General features: G+C 37.7%; 1 long non-coding RNA gene across 1 annotated transcript; it reads left to right on the top strand.

Moving 5' to 3' along the window:
• The first annotated feature begins 5,655 nt into the window (after nt 1-5,655).
• Nucleotides 5,656-14,814, top strand: LOC113052767 (uncharacterized). Its single transcript, XR_003277113.1, has 3 exons — nt 5,656-5,871; nt 13,060-13,182; nt 13,562-14,814. It is a non-coding gene; the product is annotated as an uncharacterized LOC113052767 (long non-coding RNA).
• The last annotated feature ends 7,694 nt before the right edge of the window (nt 14,815-22,508 follow it).

The raw sequence follows: 22,508 nt of genomic DNA, 5'->3' as shown, positions 1-22,508 counted from the left end.
AAGGGGTAGGGGTGTCTCGATTCTCTTTTAGTTAGAGGGGTAGGGGTAAGGGGAAGGGGAAGGGCCAGATAGCCCTTCAGACGAAGATTTTCAGGACCGCACTTCAAACGAAGGGGTATGAATTATCTCGGCAACATGGCAGCTACAGCGAACAAAAAGACACATAAATGTAAGCTTTTTTGGCATAAATAAAGATTTTAACGAAAAGTAATCATTTGTTTTATGTTACATTCAATTGTGAGTTCATGTTAACAGTCATGTTACTCAAAGAAATGTTTGCAAAAAATCGCTAATATTTGCTAACGTCATATCATTACACACTGCATGATAGTGCCACAGCATATGTCTGATCAGGGCGATAACTGTCGTAGACATTGATGGGGGCTAATCCCCCCAATAATTAGAAATCGCTAAACCATTTTCTGAAATATTGCCTAATTGAGAGAGAAAGAGAGAGAGAGAGAGATGGAAGTTGCGTGTATTCGCTTCTGTGCTTTTATCTTTTTGGAGTAAGTTTACTTAAAAACATTGATTGTATCACTTTTATTTTATACCCAGGGGAAGGGGTATAAAATAGAATTGGGATTGGGCCTTACTTTATGATTAATACAATTGAATTTAACTATTAAAAAGAAGTGGAGAATAATTGAAATGGAAAACACAGAATCCAGAAAATATGTAAATAAAAAAAAATTACGGAATTTGAAAAAATAAAATAAAATGGAATTCAGGAAAATGTTTAATTGATTTCATAGGGCCCTATTAGAGTGTGGTAATTTCAACATTTAACTATTATTATTATTATTATTATTATTATTATTAATTTTAGTTTTTGTTCAGTATCCATTTTAAAAACTATCAGATAATTAATCGGTATCAGTGTGGTCCAACCTATCTGTATCGTGTCGGTCGACCTCTATCATTTATTTCAGTAATTCAACTCAAATTGTGAAACTTTTGTGTTAAATAATTCAATGCACACAGACTGAAGTCTTTTTTTTTTTATTGTGATGATTTTGGCTCGCATTTAAAACCCACCAATGTTTAATGTTACTCAGGAAGAACAAGTCATCTCGGAGAGTGATTCGTTCAGTCGCGCATATTCTATAGGTTCTGTACTGAATTACTCTAGTAGTTCACCTGTTTCAGTCAATGCAGTCTGAGCTGGAAAGAGAATTGACTAGTTAATCTCATGAGTCTTCGGGTTTGAGTCGTTCCTTCATCACGTGACAGATGATGCGTACCAATGCAGTCTGAGCCAGAAAGATACTTAATAATAATAATAATAATAATAACCAACTCTTTATTATTTTTGTTACAACATTCAGTGATTGGAAAATAACCATCATGACAGATATTAACGATTGATTAAAGCCTTTTATACAGTCTTTTTATTATTATTATTAAACAAAACAAACATTAAAACATTAAAGCAGTACACTTAAAATCATAAAGACAATAAATAACAATAAAAAAATTATCTACACACAGATTTGTGCCAGGGTGACTTCTTTTATACAGTCTATGGTCAAAGCTTATGAACGACAGACAAACAGCTCTGACGTACTCTGCAATTGGCTCAGACAAATTGGATTGTTGAAGCTGATTCTTTAATGTCATTGTAACAGGAGAATGCAGAAAGTCTTATGCCTCTAAACCTTATTTAAATAGCACATTGTGAATGTACCATTGGTGTGAAACAAACAAGGATGTGACACCTTCAGTAGTCATAAAACATTGGATGCTTTGGCACATTCAGTGAGATTATTACATACAAGGCATTTTTCTCACGAACAAGGCATTAAAATGATCTTGCTAGTAAATCTAAAGTACGCTGTTGCACACTATTTTTATTTACACCTCCTGTTTGTGACTACCTCTAATAGAATTGTTTATTTAATATTGTACAAATCGGCCGAGAACTCACATTCACATCTCTTGTAAAATGATAATGTGTTAATTATTATTTTATAAGAAGCCTTAAATGATTGCAAGTGCTACATGGATATTTCAAGATATATTTTCAAAGATCATTGTGCAGCATTGTATATTTACACACATTACCCAAAATTTTTTGTTAAATAATTCATTTAATCGAGCAAATTCAAGGAATACTTACGTATATACGTATATAAGGTTTGGTGAAATATATGTTATGAAATTCAAAACAATAAACTATATAAAATGTTCTTAAATATATAAACGTCAGACATACTACCTATACTATACAGACTACCTAACATTGTTCTGGAGGCAGACACACTCTTGCAGTTTAAATCTAGATTAAAGACCCATCTCTTTAACCTGGTTTACACATAACATACTAATATGCTTTTAATATCCAAATCTGTTAAAGGATTTTTAGGCTGCATTTATTAGGTAAACAGGAACCGGGAACACTTCCCATAACACTCTATGTACTTGCTACATCATTAGAAGAATAGCATCTACGCTAATATTTGTCTGTTTCTCTCTTGTTCCGAGGTCACCGTAGCCACCAGATCCAGTCTGTGTCCAGATCAGAGGGTCACTGCAGTCACCCGGATCCAGTACGTATCCAGACCAGATGGTGGATCAGCACCTAGAAAGGACCTCTACTGCCCTGAAAGACAGCGGAAACCAGGACAACTAGAGCCCCGGATACAGATCCCCTGTAAATACCTTGTCTCAGAGGAGCACCAGGACAAGACCACAGGAAACAGATGATTCTTCTGCACAATCTGACTTTGCTGCAGTCTGGAATTGAACTACTGGTTTCGTCTGGTCAGAGGAGAACTGGCCCCCCAACTGAGCCTGGTTTCTCCCAAAGTTTTTTTCTCCATTCTGTCACCGATGGAGTTTCGGTTCCTTGCCGCTGTCACCTCTGGCTTGCTTAGTTGGGGTCACTTCATCTACAGCGATATCATTGACTTGATTGCAAATTAAAACAGACACTATTTAAACTGAACAGAAATGACATAACTGAATTCAATGATGAACTGCCTTTAACTGTCATTCTGCATCCTTGACACAGTGTTCCTAATGAATGTTGTTCAGTGCTTTGACGCAATGTATTTTATTTAAAGTGGTATATAAATAAAGGTGACTTGACTTGACTTGACATTACAACTTTGTAAAAACTTAACAACTGATATTTTAGCTAAATAAATGTTTGCTGTTGAAGACCGTAACTTCTCACTTTGTTGTTTTAATGAAAGTACATAAATTATGAAGACAATCATGACAACACGCAGCTGCAGTCATGTGTGTTTCCTGGATCAAACCTTTTGGTCTGATGAATCCCAAGTGTCAATCTTTTGTTTGTTATCTGGTTCGGCTCGGTGTTCATCACAGTAGTTCAGTCAGTCTACTGTTTGAGTGCATGCATTACTCCGGGATATTGGTTTGTTTGAACTCAGAGGGAGTGTCAGCCACATTAAAAAAGTGAACAGCTTAAGTCATTTGTTGATTAATGCGTATTAGAGATGCGAACCGTTTAAAACGATTCAGTTCGATTTGGTGAACTGGTTCAAAAAGATCCGAGTGATTCATTACATCGAATGATTCGTTTGCGAACCAGATATCACTACACTGCTTTGTTTTGAACTCTCTCACAACAGACACGGAAGAGAAGACAATGCTGAATAAAGTCATAGCTTTTGCTATTTTTGGACCAAAATGTGAATGAATGAACAGGTTTGTGTTCGTCATGCTCTCTATCCCATGTGAGGATTAGCATGAACTTGATCTGAACAAGATGACAAAATCAAGTGGAGTAATAAAAATATTATTTACGAAACTGCATCAAACAATGCTCGCATGGATCAATAATGGTGTGGCATGCAAGTACTTGTATCATAGGTGTCCGAGCCCACCACCCAGGTACAACTTTTAAGATCGCCCACTGCACCACCCCCACCGCTCGCTCCTGACATTACACCAGACAACGCTCACCAGCGCGAGCTCAGACAACCCTCCCCAGAGATGTATAGTGTAGGGATGCACCGATACGATACTGGTATCATTATCGGGCCGATACTGAGCTCCTATACTCGTACTTGTTAAAATACCCTGATACCAAACACTGATACCACACAGCATGTAAGTGCCATATTCAGACGAAGAAACACCAACAAAAGAACAACAGACAGCAGAATGGAGTTTTTAGAGATTAAGGTTGTTGACTTAAGATATTTATGCAATGTATATAATGTTAAACATTCAGTATTAACGCCTGTATAGCTGATGTGCAGTAGCTGATAAAGCACACTGAGTGGATTGAGTGCACATCGGTGGAGATGAGGGAGCTTGTCGAGTATACATTTCATCACCGGAAAGATTGTAGGTTGGGCGGATATGTCAAAAACAAGTAAAACAATGAACAAGTTACTTAACGGTAGGGAGGGGGAGAGAGAGAGAGAAAGAGTGAGAGGGAGTGAGAGAGAGAGAGAGCGAGAGAAAGAGAAAGCATGCTCGCGCACTTCTGTTGTGTGATTTTTGATGTTCACTAACTTCATAAAAATCATAAAAATACCATTTATAGGGACATTCACTATAAACATAATTTATTTTCAACGTAAGGCATACATGACTTTCTGGCGAAAGTGAATCTAGCAGCTTGTGTGTAATTCGTTGGGTAGTAGGCTACATTACTACTGTCCCTCTCAGTAAAACCTATACAAATTTGGGACCAAACCTATTCAGACCAAGTCTGGGGGAAAAAAATGTTTGTATGAACCTGAATGACAGCATGGCCAGGAGACTGCAGGCTGTCTGTCTGAATATTTTTTGGTTGACTGTAATCCATTACATACCTTTTATATCAAAGTTATCTAACATTATCAAGATAAATTTGTTCTGACACAGTTTAACTCTGAGTTCTTGTCATATTTTATTACCATCTTCTAAACTATAATGAATGAACTGTGATAATGTGAAATGTTGAAAGTGTCTGAATAAATGTTGGTTTGGGTGTATCTATTTAATAACTTAAGTTAACCAAATAACATTATACATACTTCTTTTGCTCAATATTATTCAATATTTAATTTTTTTTTTACAAATGCAATAAAAATTTTGGTATCGGTACTCTGTATCGGCAAGTCCCAAAAAGAAAAGTATCAGTATCGGGCGAAAAAATTGGTGCATCCCTAGTGTGGTGGAGAACCCGATCTCTGCAGAGCCTTTCTAACTAAATGCTAACTAAAATGTACATTATACACTGTAGCATTGTACACTGCTTTATTGTATTTTCGCTGTAAAAAGAATTTCCTAAAGAGTCTCTTTTATTACATTTATTTATTTATTTATTATTTTTATAGTTGTTTATTTGTATTTATTCATTTTTATTATTTTAGTTATTTTATTGTTATTATTGCTGGCTTGCATTCTTGTGAAATGTAACCCCAAAAAGATGTTTAATACTATATTATATTTGTTTTCCATATCCATTATGCACACACACACACACACACACACACAAGACACAAAACAGTCCAATTCAACGGGACCTCCAGACTTTAACAAAAGGAGGAGAAATAAAATAACCATTCCCAGAGTGATTTGAGGGGAGGAGAAAAGACAAAGCCAGCCAAAAATGGGGTGGGGATGGATGTGGAAAACAGAGAGAGGAAAAAAAGAGATAGAGAGAGAGAGAGAGAGAGAGAGAGAGAGATCCAGACTGACAGAACGTGTGGTGTGTGTGTTGTACACAGCCAAACCCAAAAGTGGAAATCTACTGGAAATCCCAAAAACTGGAGGTCAAACACAGCTTGCCTGCACAGCAGCGAGTCACTCAGTAGTCCACAACAACTGTGGGACAGGACCGAGCTCTCAAAACTTCACACAAGTCCATGTGAGGAGGGGTCCAGGGGAACAAAGCTACAAACTAAGGTGAGAGCAGAAAAATATCTAGATGATTGCGTCTATGTGTGTAGATCTATGTCCCTGAATAACTGCGAGCTTGTGAGCATGAAAATAATGACTTGGGCAGCAGAACTCAGTTTGTACTTGGAACTTCTACAACTCGTCCACTTGGAATTATAAGGTTCTATCTGACATTATTGTCAAAATTGAGTTATTCACATATTCTGTGTCAGCCTATTTACATTATGTGATAGATTTTTTAATGTTGTGTACATTATGGGACTTTTTATTTAAGAAAACAATAAGGTTCTATCTATACAGTCAAATGGAACACAAAAACTTCAATTATCAGTTCAATATCTCAAAACTACTCGGAATGCAGATAGAACTTTATAATTCCAAGGGGACGAACATACAAAAACATGAGAGACATTAACAAAGCAGGAATGGGTGGGTAAAGGTTGAACTGCATAGCGGCCCACAAAGAACCTGAACACTCAGATTACACACAGACTTTGAAAGCATTAGATAGCAAAACATTCAAAAGTGCAATTATTTTAAAAAGGGATAATGTAAGTTAACGCAAATTAATTTTGTATTAATGAGCTTAATGCACTTTTTATTTGGTCATTCCAGCAGTTTTCCGAAGACTGTGACCCTCGATTATTTCCCAACCAGTCTATGACTCATAATTCATAGGAACAGAGACTGATTCATATCTGAACAATTCATTTGGGTCATTACCAACAAATATATGTCTTTTTAAAAACCTATTCACATTTGCAAAAATGTGTATGAAAGTATTGCTGTTATATAACCGTTTTTTATTACATAGATGCATACGAAGATAATTTTATGTGAAATAATGTTTACTACAAAATAATTATTACACTTGATATTTCTTTCAAAAAGTACAATGACACTATGAAATATATATATAAAAATTATGAAAAAAGTTAATGCCTTGCAACTGTCACTTTTAATTTATTAAAGAGCCAGTAAGATGAAAATTCTAACTTCCCATCACTGTTTATAAGTCCTGTACATTAGGTTTAAATCCATCCAAGGTTAAAAAACATTGTCATTTTGTCAAAATATCATTTTGAAATTACCTAAATTCTCAGAGATCCCCAAACGGTTTGCGCGAAGCTGTTCAAAAGATTCAGTTTCCTTAAACCCCACCTTTCGGTAGCATACTGTGTTCTGATTGGTCAACTAACATAACCAGTTTGGATTGGTTGTTCTGCACACACCTCCTTTGGGGTGAATTATGTCTTATTCCTCTCATCGCGAAGCAAACAGTAAAATAAAAAACTTGAACAGTCTCACTGCTTTTTCTTCTGTGTGGGTGTATTCAAGCCGCGTGCTTCAGTTTGAGTCTGAATAGCGCGTTCAGCGCGGGGGCGTGGTCACATTACATATAACGAAGGGAGACATGAAAAACAGACATCGCGTTGTTTTCATATGGATTACTTTATCACAGAATATCTGTTTTCAGCAGCACTTGTTTAGTTTTAAAGTAGAAATGTCAAGCTCTCTATAGATATCTCTCTCATGTCTCTTCGTTGAGTATTCACGGAGTTACACTTCATTTTAATGACGTGTTTGTACATGACGATCAGCATAAACAAAAGCCGCAGGGATTTGTTGTACTGCTCTGGTATTGTGGTGAAAATGAATTTTAGCCATTGGTCCTTCTGATCTTCATTCTTTGGCAGTGAAAATAAAACACACTGTCTCCTCGACATGATGCTATCACACCAAACAGAGCGTCTGTGTGGGGGGTGGGGCAGGTCAGAGTTTTGTTTCTCCCATGGCGGTAGGCGGAGATTATTATGCAAAGTGTTCCTAGTGACGTACATAGAGATGGGCAAAAGATTTGAAATCTATAGCGACTCGTTTCAGTGATTCAGAGTCAACTCCTTACTTTAGAAGCCAATAACTTTATAAATCGTGTACTTTTTGGTTTAATTACTTTGCACATTGTTTACACTGATGGACAGCTACATCATACACTGTAATACAGGTAATTTTTGATTTCCCATCTGTGTGGCGCTTTAAGTCAAATATGGAGCTAAAACGGTGTCAAAATCAATGCATTTAAAGATATGTACACAAATGTGTAACCTGATTAATATTCACAAAACACATTTTATGAATACACTACCAAATGTACAGAACATTCATGAATGCGAAGCGTATTTCACAAGCACACAAGTATGCCAGTACATTTTTGAATGCTTGTAAATGTTTAAACTGATTGTTGAATCTGCATTTGCAAGTTTTTTCTAGGTACGCCCAATTTACAAGTTAGTGTTTTTTCAAACAAATGCTCACTTTCACCAATCAAATGTGGGTTTTCTATCTACCCAATCATACACAGCCTTGCTAAATGATTCAGTGCCTTGATTGTGTAACGCAATGCCAGCAGAGGGAGCCCTCACCTGAGTACTGACTGTTCACCGCTCCCTCTACTGTCATTTCCTGTTTGGAACTATTTAAAACGAGTCAGCATGTTCAATCGTTGCGAAGGATTGCCAGTTTACCTGAACTACATTCAGTTTCTCACATCAACCATGCCTAGAGTGGTGAGTTATACATTACCCGATAAGTTTGATGGTTCTGCTGATCGATGTAGAGACTTTGTTCAACAAGCAAAGATTTATGTAGAAATCTTTATGCCGTATATATTTATGCCGTCATGATGTCATTGTTGTCTGGAAAGGCAATTGACTGGGCTGCAGCCATTTGGGACACCGACATGCGATTTAGATGATCGTTTGACTACTTCATTCAACAACTGCAAGAAGTGTTCCAATATCCTGCAAGGATATATCAACCCAGCTTTTGCAAATGTCCCAAGGTAACAGAACAGCTGTTGTTTCATACGCTCTTTGCTCAGTGTGGATGAAATGATGTATTTCAGAAAAGTCTCAATGTTGACCTACAGGCAGAATTGGTATGTAAGAGAGAAAGTTTAACGTTTACTGACTTAGTCACACTCACGATCAACATCGATAATCTAATGAGACAAACCCCATGAAGAAGGCATATAAGAGAGATATCGCCTGTTACCTCAAGTGTTACTCAAGCAATAACTTCATCTACCGCCAAGTTCAATGATGAGCCAATGCAAGTGAGTTTTGGCAAACTCTCAGAGGGTGAAAGAGCAAGGCGACGCCAACTTTATCTCTGTTTCTACTGCAGTGAACCAGGCCATCACTGTCAGGTATGCCCACACAAGGCACAAAACACCCTGCTGTTAAATATGGAACATTTCTCACTACCTAGTAACCAGTCTTTCAAGCTTCCCCTGACCTTGCAAACTGAAGACATGTCTATCTCATTAACAGTGATGATTGGCTCTGGAGCTGCATTAAACCTCATCCATAAAGATATCTTAAAGAAATACAATATACCCACTCAACCATGTAACCCACCCATAAAGATTAAAGCCATCAACGATACTGCAATTGGGGGTGGTATCATTCAACACACCAAAACACTAACCCTTCAAGTTACATTTACATTTTTATTTGTTTAGCTGACGCTAGCTGAAGTTTGGCTTATTTCACCAATAAATCCATATCACCAGGAATCCATATCACTCTATATCATCGATTCTCCCAAGCATTAAATCATTCTAGGATTTCCATGGCTATCTGTTCACGACCCCAACATTTCCTGGCATCAGGGAGAGTTGACCAAGTGGTCTGCCTTCTGTGAGAGTCACTGTTTCTCCTCAGTTCCCCAACCATGTTATACCACTAGAACTGAAAGTCCCACAAGTACCAATGCAGTCACTATTCCCTCATGTTAAGATGACCTGGCAGAGGTCTTTAGCAAAACCAAGGCAATCCAACTACCACCTCATAGTCCCTGGGACTGTATTATTGGCTAACTGCCCAATGCCATGCCTCCCAAAAAAAGTGGTCTACCCTCTATCTCGAACTGAAACCCAAGCCATGGAGGATTATATTGAGGAGGCCTTGAGTTCTGGATTTATTCGACCATCAATGTCACATGCTGCAGCAGGGTTCTTCTTTGTGGAGAAATAAGATGGTGGACTGAGGCCCTGTATTGATTATAGAGGACTGAATAATGTTACGGTAAGATTCCGATACCCCCTACCACTGGCTCATTTAGCCATGGAACAGCTCCTGGAAGCTACCATATACACCAAACTCCACTTACAGTGTGCGTATAACCTGATCCGGATTAAGGATGGCGATGAATGGAAAACTGCCTTCCTAACCACTAGAGGGCATTATGAGTATCAGGTCATGCCGTATGGACTTGCCAACACTCCAGCAGTCTTCCAATCATTCATAAATGAGATCTTCTGAGACCTCCTGAACCATTACGTCATAGACTGCATGGATGACATTCTCATTTACTCTAAGTCAAAAGCAGAACTCATTACCCATGTCAAGACCATCCTCACTCGGCTCCTGAAGAATGAATTGTATGTAAAGGCTGAGAAGTGTGAGTTCCACGACAGGCAGACAGCGTTTCTTGGCTATCACATAAGTCACCAGGGTTTTAAGATGGATGAAGCCAAAGTGGATGGATGGCCACAACCATTCACCCTCAAGGACCTGCAAAGGTTCTTGGGGTTTGCTAATTTCTACAGGCGGTTCATTAGAAACTACAGTATGGTTGCCTTCCCTCTGACATCACTGCTAAAAGGAAAACCCTCAAAACTCAAGTGGAATGAAGAGGCCATTCAAGCATTCAACACTCTGACAGTAAGATTTACAACAACCCCCATTCTTAAACATCCAGACCCTAATCTCCCGTTCATAGTGGAAGTGGATGCTTCAGACTCAGGAATCAGAGCCTTGCTCTCCCAACGCCATGGCCAACCTGGTAAACTGTATCCCTGAGCATTCTTCTCAAGAAAACTTACAGCAGCTGAAAGAAACTACGAAGCTGTAAATAAAGAACTACTATCCATGAAGGTAATGCCGTATATACATGACCTATCATCCAGGCAGCAAAAATAACAAAGCAGATGCTCTCTCCAGGTAGTATGATCTTCCCATAGACAATCATACCCCAGAATGCATCCTTCCCCATCTGTAATCATTGCCCCAATTACCTGGGATATCATGGAGGAGATACAAAGAGAACAACTCCAAGAACCAGCTCCTACCAACTGCCCCCCTAACACACATTACGTTCCACAAACTCTACGTCATAAGGTAATTCAATGGGTCCACACCTCTCTCCGCTCTGGCCACCCTAGAATCTCCTGCACTCTCCACCTGATACGCAACTCGTTCTGGTGGCCTTCAATGTCCAAAGATGTGATTATGTCAAAGCCGGTCAGGTCTGTGCTCTATCCAAGACCCCCTCGGAGTTACCATCTGGACTCCTTCAACCTCTGCCCATTCCACAATGCCCTTGGTCTCATCTCTCCATTGAATTTGTTACTGACTTACCCTTTTCCAATGGTTTCACCACAATCCTAGTTATCATAGATCGATTCTCTAAGTCATGCCAGTTGATCTCCCTTGAAAGGACTCCCCACAGTCATGGAAACCGCACAGGCAATGTTGCACCATGTCTTCAGGAACTATGGTATCCCGGAAGATATTGTCAGTGACAGAGGCACCCAGTTCATGTCCCAAGTGAATCCTTGGATATCAACCCCCTATGTTCCTGTGGTCTGGCGAACCATCATCAGTCCCCCCTGGATGACTGGATTTGATGTAGTGAGAGGGTGTGGGACAATGCTCATGTCCACCTTCAACGAGCTGTCAAAGTACAGGAACTCCAGGCCAACCAGTGACATTGGCCACACCCTCCCCACCAACCAGGACAGTGGGTCAGGCTCTCTACATGGGACATCAAGTTGTGGCTACCAAGCAGAAAGCTCAGCGCAAGGTATGTTGGTCCATTCAAGATTCTATGAAGAATAAATGAGGTCACTTACCAATTAGAGCTTCCTGCTAACTACCGTATCTCTTCCACCTTCCATGTTTCACTGCTTAATCCGGTCCACCCGAATGCTGACCCCAATCATGAGACTCAAGACCCACCACTGCCTCTGGAAGTTGATGGAACGCCAGTCTCACTTGCCAAGGTCAATGAATTAAATTCAATGAGCTATGGACCTGAGGAGAGGTCATGGGTAGTCGCAAGCGACATTCTGCATCCCTCTCTCACAGAGCCAGACCCGATCAACCAGCGCCACGACCACAGGGACGTCTGCGCCGAGTGCCAGGAGGCACCCATAGGAAGGGGGATTCTGTAACGCCACACCAGAAGAAGGAGCCCTCACCTGAGTACTGACTGTTCACCACTCCCTCTACTGTCATTTCCTGTTTGGAACTATTTAACATGAGTCAGCGTGTTCAATCGTTGCAAAGTATTGCCAGTTTACCTGCCTTACCAAGCGTTTTCCTAGTGATTATTCTGACTGCCTGTTTGTGAATGATTCTGCCTGTTTTCATGATCTTGCCCCTTGGATTGATGTTAGTGTTTGACCTGTTCGCCTGCTTACTCATCTCTGCCTTTTGGATTCCCCTTGTGCATGTTGAAAGATCGGACTGCCATTACGGTACTGACTCTCTGCCTGGTTTGACGACTCTGTCTGTAAGATCTTTCCCTAATAAACTTCTTCAAATGGATTCTAACACCTCTTCAGCCTCCACGTTAGAGATTGGTGCACATTATAACAATATCTACAACACATAATTTAACACAATAGGACAAATTACTCAGTAACAATCATTACAGTAATAATTGTTCTTAAATGCTTAGTTTAATGAGTCATTTGTGAACACATAATGACGTGTGAGAAAAATGCCAGTCTTCTAACACCAGCTACTGCAGTGTAATCTAAAACATGATATGTGTTATATATTATAATATATAATGTGCTAGTACAATAATGAAGTGCTAATCTAAAACAGATCCTTTCTAGAAGGCCCAAAGACCCTGGAAACTTCTCTGTCACTCCGTTTTATTTTATCACAGCATATCTGCACAATTTTTCAAATCCACAGTTCACACCCAGAAGGTTCTTAAAAGAAAGAAAAGAAAAATGTTGATGAGGGTGAGGGAAATGTAAACATCTATTCTGAGAACCACTGTCAAAGATGCACTGCTTAAATTCAGATTACACGATCATATAATAATCTATATACTCCTGTGTGAAAAGTCTTTAACTGTTAAACCGTATATAACTGATATGAGACTGTGTTTCAGTCAGAATGAGCGCTTCAGAGGAAACGATGGCGGTTCTCCAGAACGTCTGGACCAAACTGCAGGGACTTCCTCAAGCCCACCCGCTCACGCAGACGGCGTTTTTCATCATACTGCTGTTCTTCTGTAAGAGCACTATCATTACATTTATGCACTGTGGCCACATCTAGAGTCATTCTGGAAGAGGTTTCATTTGAACACAAGGCAGTGAGCTTCTACTGCGATTAAAGGCTTCCACCAAGTGCACCATCATAATTAGTTTGATATTTCAGTGATGCACGGCACCTATACTGACATTAGAAAACTCTGACAAGCAGTTGACTGTAATATGTTAAAGATCCAAATATTTTAGTTCTGCAGCTGGAAAGGAGGTCATGAGTTCTAAAAGTTACAGTTTTCTTAGAACTGCTACAAGCCACTAATTATAGCTCCTTCTGAAGAGATACCAATCAATGTCTGTTGGATTGAGACTTGTGACTAACTCTGTGTTTCATTCGTCCTGCAGTGACATACATCGTTCTGATCGTGACTGGATGTGTTTATGACTGCTGTGGCCAGGGGCGGAGTGGGAGAAAAAAATCTACAGGGAAATTGAGTGGGCAAAAAAAAAAAACTACTACTACCGTCACAGACACCTTGCACGTATATGTCAATTTTTCATCACTCTCACAGACGCTGTATTAGAAACCCTCACAGCAGCATTAACTAGTTTCTTGTACATTTATAAAAAGGAACATAATAATATGAAATACAGAGTTGTAAAAAATGAAAAAAATGAAAATATAAAAAAACTTTCCAGGATTTATGCTGATGATGACCGTTAAAATGCGAAAAGGGTCCACTTTCACGGCGACACGACTCCTTGCTCGTTAGCTTCTGCTAGTGTTAACGTCATAATCCATATACAGTTAACATTGTTACATTGCCAAGGGAAGTTACACATGTTAAAACTAGGAAATCTGACAACCATTGAAGGACAAATTCAAGAGTCACTCAATAGTAAACTATTCATTTTTATATCAAAGGCCGACAGGCTATCACATTTGGGGAGGGGCCACTCACTGATCCCCCTATATTTGTGAAAATCCTAGACATGGTTGGACCTGCCGAACGGGTGGAGCACTTTTATATACTGTGTTGAGCAGAGAGGCTGCACAGTTTGACCAGTGAGAAGCATGATATATAACTACAGTATTATCAGACCTGCCGTCATGGACTCAAAACACTACCGGCCCACCGAGAAAATTCCCGTCTCGGATTACCACTACTAGCTGTGTCTGCTGTAAGACAAGGACCAGAAACAGAGTCTCTGCCATCTGAAACATGGGCTACACAATAAAGAGGAAGAGCCGAGCAGAGCACAGTGGGCTGAAACTAAACTGTGATAACACACACAGTACAGTGATCAGAGAAAGCGGCTCACGCTGTAAAGCTGCATGAATACATGACATTCATCAGCGACAGTCAATGAAGAGCTTTAAATGAGAAACATTTTCCATCTTCATTATGAAGGTCACAAATAAACACTGGATTCCCAACTTCTCTCATTATGAAAACAGTGTCAAATACTGTCCTCTGGTGTTTGATTACACGACTGCAGAGAAGAAGAAACCAGAGGAGGACTGGACCGTCGTGTGAAGATCAAATGCTGTTCTGTTGTACTTTCTGTTCATCAAAGGACCCTGAAAAAACCCTGGCTTTCCACAAAAATATGAGGTGGCACGACTGTTAATATTAATAAATGTTTGTTGAGCAGCAAATCATCATATTAAGAGTGATTTATGAAGGATCATGTGACACTGAAGACTGGAGGAATGATGCTGAAAATACAGCTTTAATCACAGGAATAAATCACATTATGAAATATATTCAAATAGAAAACAGTTATTTTACATTTCAATATTATTTCAATATATTACTGTTTTTGTTACAGTATTTTAATGGAATAAATGCAGCCTTGATGAGCAGAAGAGATTTCTTTAGAAAAAAATGACTTGACTTATCATGTTGTAGTAAGATTGAGGAAATCTTGGTGAGATAAAATCAAATATGCAAATATGCAAAAAAATACCTAATACTTACAATGACATGTATTTGATGTATATAAAGTGAACAAAAATATTCATGCATGTTTTTTTAACCATGTTATAATTGTTTTATTAAACATTTATTACACCCTGAATACAGATTTGAAGTGTCTGTGTTTGATCTCACCTTTCTTGTTCTCAGAAATCAACCATTGCCTCAAAATCCAGGATGGGAGCTTTATCCTGCTGGAAGTGAAAGTGTGAACGGCTGTTTCTGACTTTCTTTCTAATAACTAAAACTTACAGCATATACAAACAAAACTCCAAAAGAAAATATTTACATAATAGAATAAATAATTAAACATTACAATTTCCTACTCTGTTTATAAATAGTAATTTTTCCCCCCAACCTTATTAAATGTGTCATCTTTCACATAAAAATTCTTACTTCGTTTCAATTAGCTCGGCTAAAACAATAAGACACTATAGATGTGCTACCAATCAAATTAAACTGCATCTTTCACTGCAGGAAACACAGAAGCTGCATCTGAAGTGGCATTAAATGTATTTACACAGACTGTTTTATAAAGCTAAGAAGTGCCATAAATGCATTTACACTGCAGAAAGGCAAATGCATTATAATGTTATAAGATTAATGTTTTAAAATGAGACCAAATCACCAGTAGGTGGTGGCAAATGACTAATCATGTATTCATTCATTTAATGAAGTGGATATTGACTGATGCCAGTCATCCAAATACATTTTTATTAATATATTTGGCCAGTACATACTGGTGCATACCTACCATCTAGTTACATATGATATTGTGTGCCTGTTTTTTTAAAGATATCCACTATACAATATTAAGAAATAGTCTACAATCATTTTCAGAAGCCTAGGACAGAAAGGGGAAAACATTTTCTTGCACTCTTTCTTTCTTTCTTTAAATCTTTATATTTTGTTGTATTATTTTTTATTGGTTGTTAAAAAAACTTAATTGTATATTATATTATCACATATTATTCATTTTGATGATTATAAATTCTGAGCATGTCACACTCATTTGGACAAGAGCAAATCAATCTTATAATGCATCTAAATACGACATTATCAATGCATAAAGCATTGATATTTGACAGAAAAAAATCAGCATTAACACAGGGTTGAACTAACTTGGATTTATTATTCACATAAAGTGCATTTTCGTGTCATGATTTGAGTTTGTCATATGAAAATGAAAGTGCAGACAGAGCAGGTGAACACAGTGTAATAATAAAGTGCAGACAGCAGCAGGTTCAGGACCACAGAAGCAGCAGCTGAAAGAGATCCTACAACACCTTTTTACTGGAATTACTGGTCTTGACTGCTATGGATCACTACAAACTGACCAATTTATATGCTCCAGTGGTTTATCTAATGCTAATCAGCTCTAGAATACTGGTTCTCAACTGGTTTTGCTTCAGGACCCAACTTTTACATTAAGTGCACCGGACACAGTATTGCCAAAAAAATAGTCCTAAGCATCAAATACACACACTAGCAATCAGGGAACGTTCAGAGAAGTTTGAAGAAACAACATAAAGCAGCAAAGGACCAGCATCCCAGCGTCAAAACAAACCTAAGCAGCATGTGCTGTTTTTTCAACAGGGATTGGCTGAAGTACAAAGCTTGAGGGGTTTCTAATTGTCTTTTGAATTTTGATTCACCCCAATGAAAAACAACATTGTTCTTCAGAAAAAAATAAAGCAAACTAAACAAGCAAATTGTCAAAGTCAAAGTAAATCTTAAGCTCCCACCATCTTCTATAAGTTCAAAGCACTTCAAATGACATAATAGCTCACAAAAGCTCTCAAACTGCTTAGGTATTTGTGCATGTATGCTTATTTATCTCCATTGTTATTGTCATTCATAATGCTTCATCCTTTCCAAGACCTTCAAATCTATGTTTGTAATTCAGTGTTGGGTAAGTTACTCAAAAAAAGTAATCCACTACAAATTACTAATTACTGCTCTAAAATTGTAATTTGATTACATTACTGATTACTGCATGTAAAAAGTAATCAGATTACTAATTACTTTACTTTCAAGTTACTTTGAAAACCTATTAAACATACAAGGAAAAAAACTACAAACAAAGTGAAGTTCTTTCCGTAATTTAATATTGACTGAAATATATTAGAGAAATATGAAAACAGCAACTTGAATTAAAAATGCAATGCATTTCTATAACTTAACATTCTTAACATAAACTTGCCTAACAATGAAAACTGTAGTCTTTTTAAATGTATCTACAGTATGTCTTAACTACATGGGTGTCATTCCAAGGAAGCTTCTATTATTACAAGTCCAGATGTCTGCGGTTGTGGAGACATATTCCAAAAGATCGATTTTTTTTAAGTACATACTCCATATCCGCATAGGGCTGTCACTTTTCGTTCCAAAATCGATTGCACAATCGATCGGACCAACCAAAAAAAGTTTCGAAAATGAAAATAGGGAATCGATTTTGAAATAATTATCGATTTATTTAAAAATAATTAAACAATTAAAAAAATATAGATGTAAAAAACTTGTGTTATGGCTTACTTTATATCAAGTTACGCTGGCTCGGGCTTGCGCTTGCAGTTTGTGAGGTAAATGAACGTTCATGTGATGTGTTTCGATTAGCGCGAGAAAGATGTGAAATGGATGCTGAGTAGATGCAACGGAGGCTTGCCTCTGGCGAAGATACGTTTTGGTTGCATCAGCAGCTAAAGCAAAGTTCTGAGGTGTGGAAAAGTTTTGACCATGTTTATAATGAGATTAATGAGTGAATAATGACGCACCAACAGAGAGCGCATGGAACACATTGACATCTACAGTGGATTCAATCATTTTCCTCCACAAAAACATGTAGACCTAGCCTAATCTCTGTGAGTAAACTTTTTTCAAATGATAACTATATATTCATTAAGGCTTAAATGCATAATGTGGACTGAGTATTTACGCTAATGTTGGCATTATTCTATTATTAAATGTCAGCTGATATGTGGAGAAGCAAAACCGGCGGAGCCTTTATCTTAATTTCGTTATTGCCAAATACCCATCTTAATTAAAAATTAATCTTAATTTAATCTGTTAAAAAAGACTCGTTTTTATTGGTGCGTTTTTTTTATTTATAGGCTAAATGAGTCTATGTCTATTTAGAGTGCTGAGATGTTACGATGTTACAGAGGACTTATTTTATTTCTTTATTCCAACTTCCAAGTGGCCTAGTCTACGTTAGTTATTAATAAATTATGTTAAAACCTGTATAAATGACTCATTGTTGACAAAAGGCAAAAGAGCTGTGTGCGTGCGCATATCTGAATGTCGGGCTGCGCTGCACACGGGTTCGGGCTTTTAAAAAGCTGTCAATCAAAATGTAATACTTCTCGGGCTGGGGCCGAAACCTGTCGAGCTCGGGTCCTGTCGGGCCTAACTTTTAAGGCCAGATTAAAGCTTTAATGCCAATAAATAAGAAATATTGCTGACTTGTGTGTTTCCAAGCGCTCTATGTGGCGTTGAAAAACAAGGAAACGTCTTTTTTTTTAGACATGGAAAATCGATTTTACAATCAATTCAATGAACATGTCTTAAAAATCGAAAATGCTTTTTACACAAAAGTGACAGCCCTCCATCCGCATAGCATTTATCTAGACACCTTGCAAATGTCTTTCGGTCCTGCAAGGGTACAGAGCTGTCCGTCACTATCATCGAAAGCAAGTCTCTAAATGACTGCGATTCCACAGTCGACAAGCGCAGCATTTCCTCCACCACACACGCTGCTACAGCTCTCTTCACCTGTCCAGAAGTTACCTTCCCTCCCGATCTTGAACAAAAATCTCCGTCCATTTTAACAGCACGAGTTCTCCGGTAATTCATTAAAGCGCATGCTCAATAACTGACGCAGCCGCCCCAAAACGTGATTAGAAATGCATTTTAATTTATTTACTTTAATATTTTTTCTTACCAAAACATTTGTAACGCAAGTAACGTAATTTTATTGACATCAGTAACTGTAATCAAATTACATTTATTTTAAATGTAATGAGTTACATTACTGCGTTATCACGAAAAGTAATTAGAATACAGTAACGCGTTACTTTGTAACGCGTTATACCCAACTAATGTTGTTAATAACCTCATAGCTGGATGATTTGGTTCAAAACTCTAAATTGTAAAAGTACTTCACAAAATACTTCCATTTCACATTTTCCCCGTCTATGTGTCAGAACAAATGGTAAGATATAAAGGCTGCACCCAGTTGAGAAGCACTAGTCTAGAGATCAAGCTCTGGCTCTGGTTTGATTCGGCTGGGTCACAACCCCACAGGCACAAGCAGTGGCTCCTGTTCCTGGGGGAGCTGATCCCCAGGTCTTTCACGGTCTCCACCGTCCCGAAGAGCGGGAAGAGCTTTTCCCCAAACGTCTCGTGTAGGTGTAGATGTGGGAGCGTTTGTCCACATCGTAGAAGGACAGCTGGCTCTGGTCGAAGTCGAGGTAGACACCGATCTTTCGAGGGATCAAGGTGGATTTTGATTAGGATTTAATTTTAAAATGTATTCTTATAAAAATGAGCGAGATAAAGGCATATGTTGTCGCAGTCATTGTTTATTTTCATCACGTTTCATCAGTAAAACCTCTATCTTCGTGTTGTTCTGCTGAATTTCCTGTGGACTTCTGTCTCCTGTGCTTGTGCAGTTTCTGCGCGAGAGCGTCCTCCGGCGACGAGCGCGTGAGAAAAATTAATTCATTAAGTACTCATTATTGCTCACAAAACCCTGATTTGAGAAAGAACTAGCTAAAATAATTACTAACTTTGAGGTAAAACTTAGCAATACCTGAGCCTACGCTCTTCTCCAGGGAAATTAAGTGTGCATTTTTTTATTGCAGCTATATTAATTATGTTTATTTATACTCTGTTTTGTATAGTATAGTGAAATAGTGTTATTACAAAAAATGATATTCTTATTTTGTTTAATGTTTTTATTTAGAAATAATAACCATAAACATTATTGTTTTATTGATATATACAAGTACAGCATTACAATACTACATGTATGTATTTATTTTTTAATACCTTTTGGCCTTCTTTTCAAATAAAGAAAAATGCTTGTCTGAAAACCAGGATTTTACGTGTCCTGTGCAGAACATTAATGTAAAAACATTCAGTGTCTGTAGCAACAGTGCTATATGCAAAAAAAAAAAAGTTAACATACAGCCCTGGTATGATATTTATAGTTTTTACTGGAGGACAAAAGTGAAAATAACATCTAATTAAATTGGTGTCTTATCTCCATCTTGCCAGCAGAGGTCACTCAAAGACTACACATAAGACTACTATATTTACGACATTTATAGCGTTTACAAAACTGACAAATATAAGTTTTCTATGTGCTTGTGTAGAAATAGTTGTTTCTTTTCTATTTGGTTTTCTGAAAAAAGTACATCCATCCCCTTGTTCCAGTTTCCGGTTTAATCTCTCTCCTATATGTTGCTGGCTCATTAATATTCACCATGATTTTCATACTGGGCAGAAATGCTAATTTAAAAAGTACTAGTATCTTTTAAGTTCAGGATATCTCTGGTGGTCTGAAAGGTTAATTGTATAATTAATAAAATAATCATTAATAAAAATAAACACTAGTACGTAAAGAATAAGTTCTAGAAGCACTGTCTCTGTGTTTGAGCATCTGAGGTTCAGCTCATCTCAGAGAAGAGCTGCTTCTTCTTCTGTATGATGCTGACTTGTCTCAATGGCAGGCTCAGCTCTTGTTGTCTTGTGACTCCACACAATGTCTTGAACGTCCATGTTCATCATCATCCCGTCAAGCTCCATGTACAGCTCCTTCTTCATTGTCCACTGAAAGGTTTGTGTCGACCACAACCATCTCTAAGGATTCACCTGTGTCCCGTTCACCTGCTGATTGGAGAAAAACAAGAGTTTGTGTTCAGGGCTATTACTGTAAGTTAAAAGATACTGAAATAAAACTATATATATATACTTCTATAGACAATATTCATAATGTTTATTCAATAATTAATTAATCTATGGTAATAATAACTGAGTAAAGTTCTTATCAGCAAAATCTGATGGGTTTTAATTTATTAATTTGAATATGGTAATCAGTATATGATTAATGATATGGATTAATTTACTATGAAAATGGGTCTTTTTATTTACTTCGCAAAAATTGTCAAAATGATTGTAATTCAAAACTGACTGCCTGCTGTAAACTTCCTGAGATGGGAAGATCATTTTTTATATATATATTTTTTTTTTTAAAAAAACATAAGTAATAAAGCAGCATCAAAAAGTGGAAAATGCAGCCCACTGGACCCTGTTTTTTTTATTATTATTATTATGAAATGTGAAATGTTAAGTTGCTGAGTAACATCATTTATCTTTCTGCTACAGATCCAGAGTCATCTTCTGGACTGACCTCCATTGGTGTTTGAGTTGAGAGAAGTGTCTTCCCCTGGATCCTCTGGATCTTCAGAAATATGATTATTTTGCTTCTTCTGTAGAAAGATGAAATGTCTGAGATTTAAAATCTTAATCAAAAACCTTTTACTGCAACTGCACAAAGTTTTAATACCAAAATATCATGCAGCAGAATTCAGCGCACACAAACACGATGAGGTTTTATTGATCTACTGCGACTTTAAATGAAGTTCCTCTCCAAAATATCTCAAGGACCTTCACAAGTCTTTCATAAAAACATGTAAAACAAAAACTCCCCAAAACCAAAACTGCACAGTCTTCACTAAACATTGCTGTTATTAACTGCTACAATATTAATACAAAAACTGAAGTGTTGTGTAATTTACCAAAGATCATACTTGCCTTTCTACAGCAGATGATGATAATGACCACCGCAGTAACCCCTGAGAGGACCACTGTGATGCCCCATGTTATTCTGTGATTTCCTTCTTCACTGACTGTGGTGTTTGTCCCAAGTGTCTCTTCATCTTTGGAGGATAAAGCAGGTGTGGTAAGTGCTTGCTCTGTATGGGACAACAATAACTAGACTATAAACTCTGTATCATTAACTGAAGGCAGGTTGATAAGTTGATAAGATCAGTGTTAACATGAAGTCCCCGTTGTTTTAAATAACGTGATCTGTCAGGGATTCATACACAGTTAACTCTTCCCTGTCTGTTCCTCAGATCTAACGAAGACGCTTTGATAAGTGTCTGCTAAATGTAAATATGTTTATATCTTCATCCAGTATTTTCTAGGAGTAAGATAGTAAAATAGCCTACTAACCGATCGATGAAACGGTGCACTTCTGACGGATGCTGTTGTGTTTGTCATCGATAACTTCAACATCGTAGACTCCTTCGCTGGTGTTGGCATCAGTAACAGTTACAGACACAGTATCTTTATCAGTCTGGAGTGAG

Source organism: Carassius auratus, chromosome 3, assembly GCF_003368295.1.
Source record: "Carassius auratus strain Wakin chromosome 3, ASM336829v1, whole genome shotgun sequence".
Lineage (NCBI taxonomy): Eukaryota > Metazoa > Chordata > Actinopteri > Cypriniformes > Cyprinidae > Carassius > Carassius auratus.
Note: the sequence above shows the minus strand (reverse complement) of the source record. Positions and strands in the feature narration are given on the sequence as shown.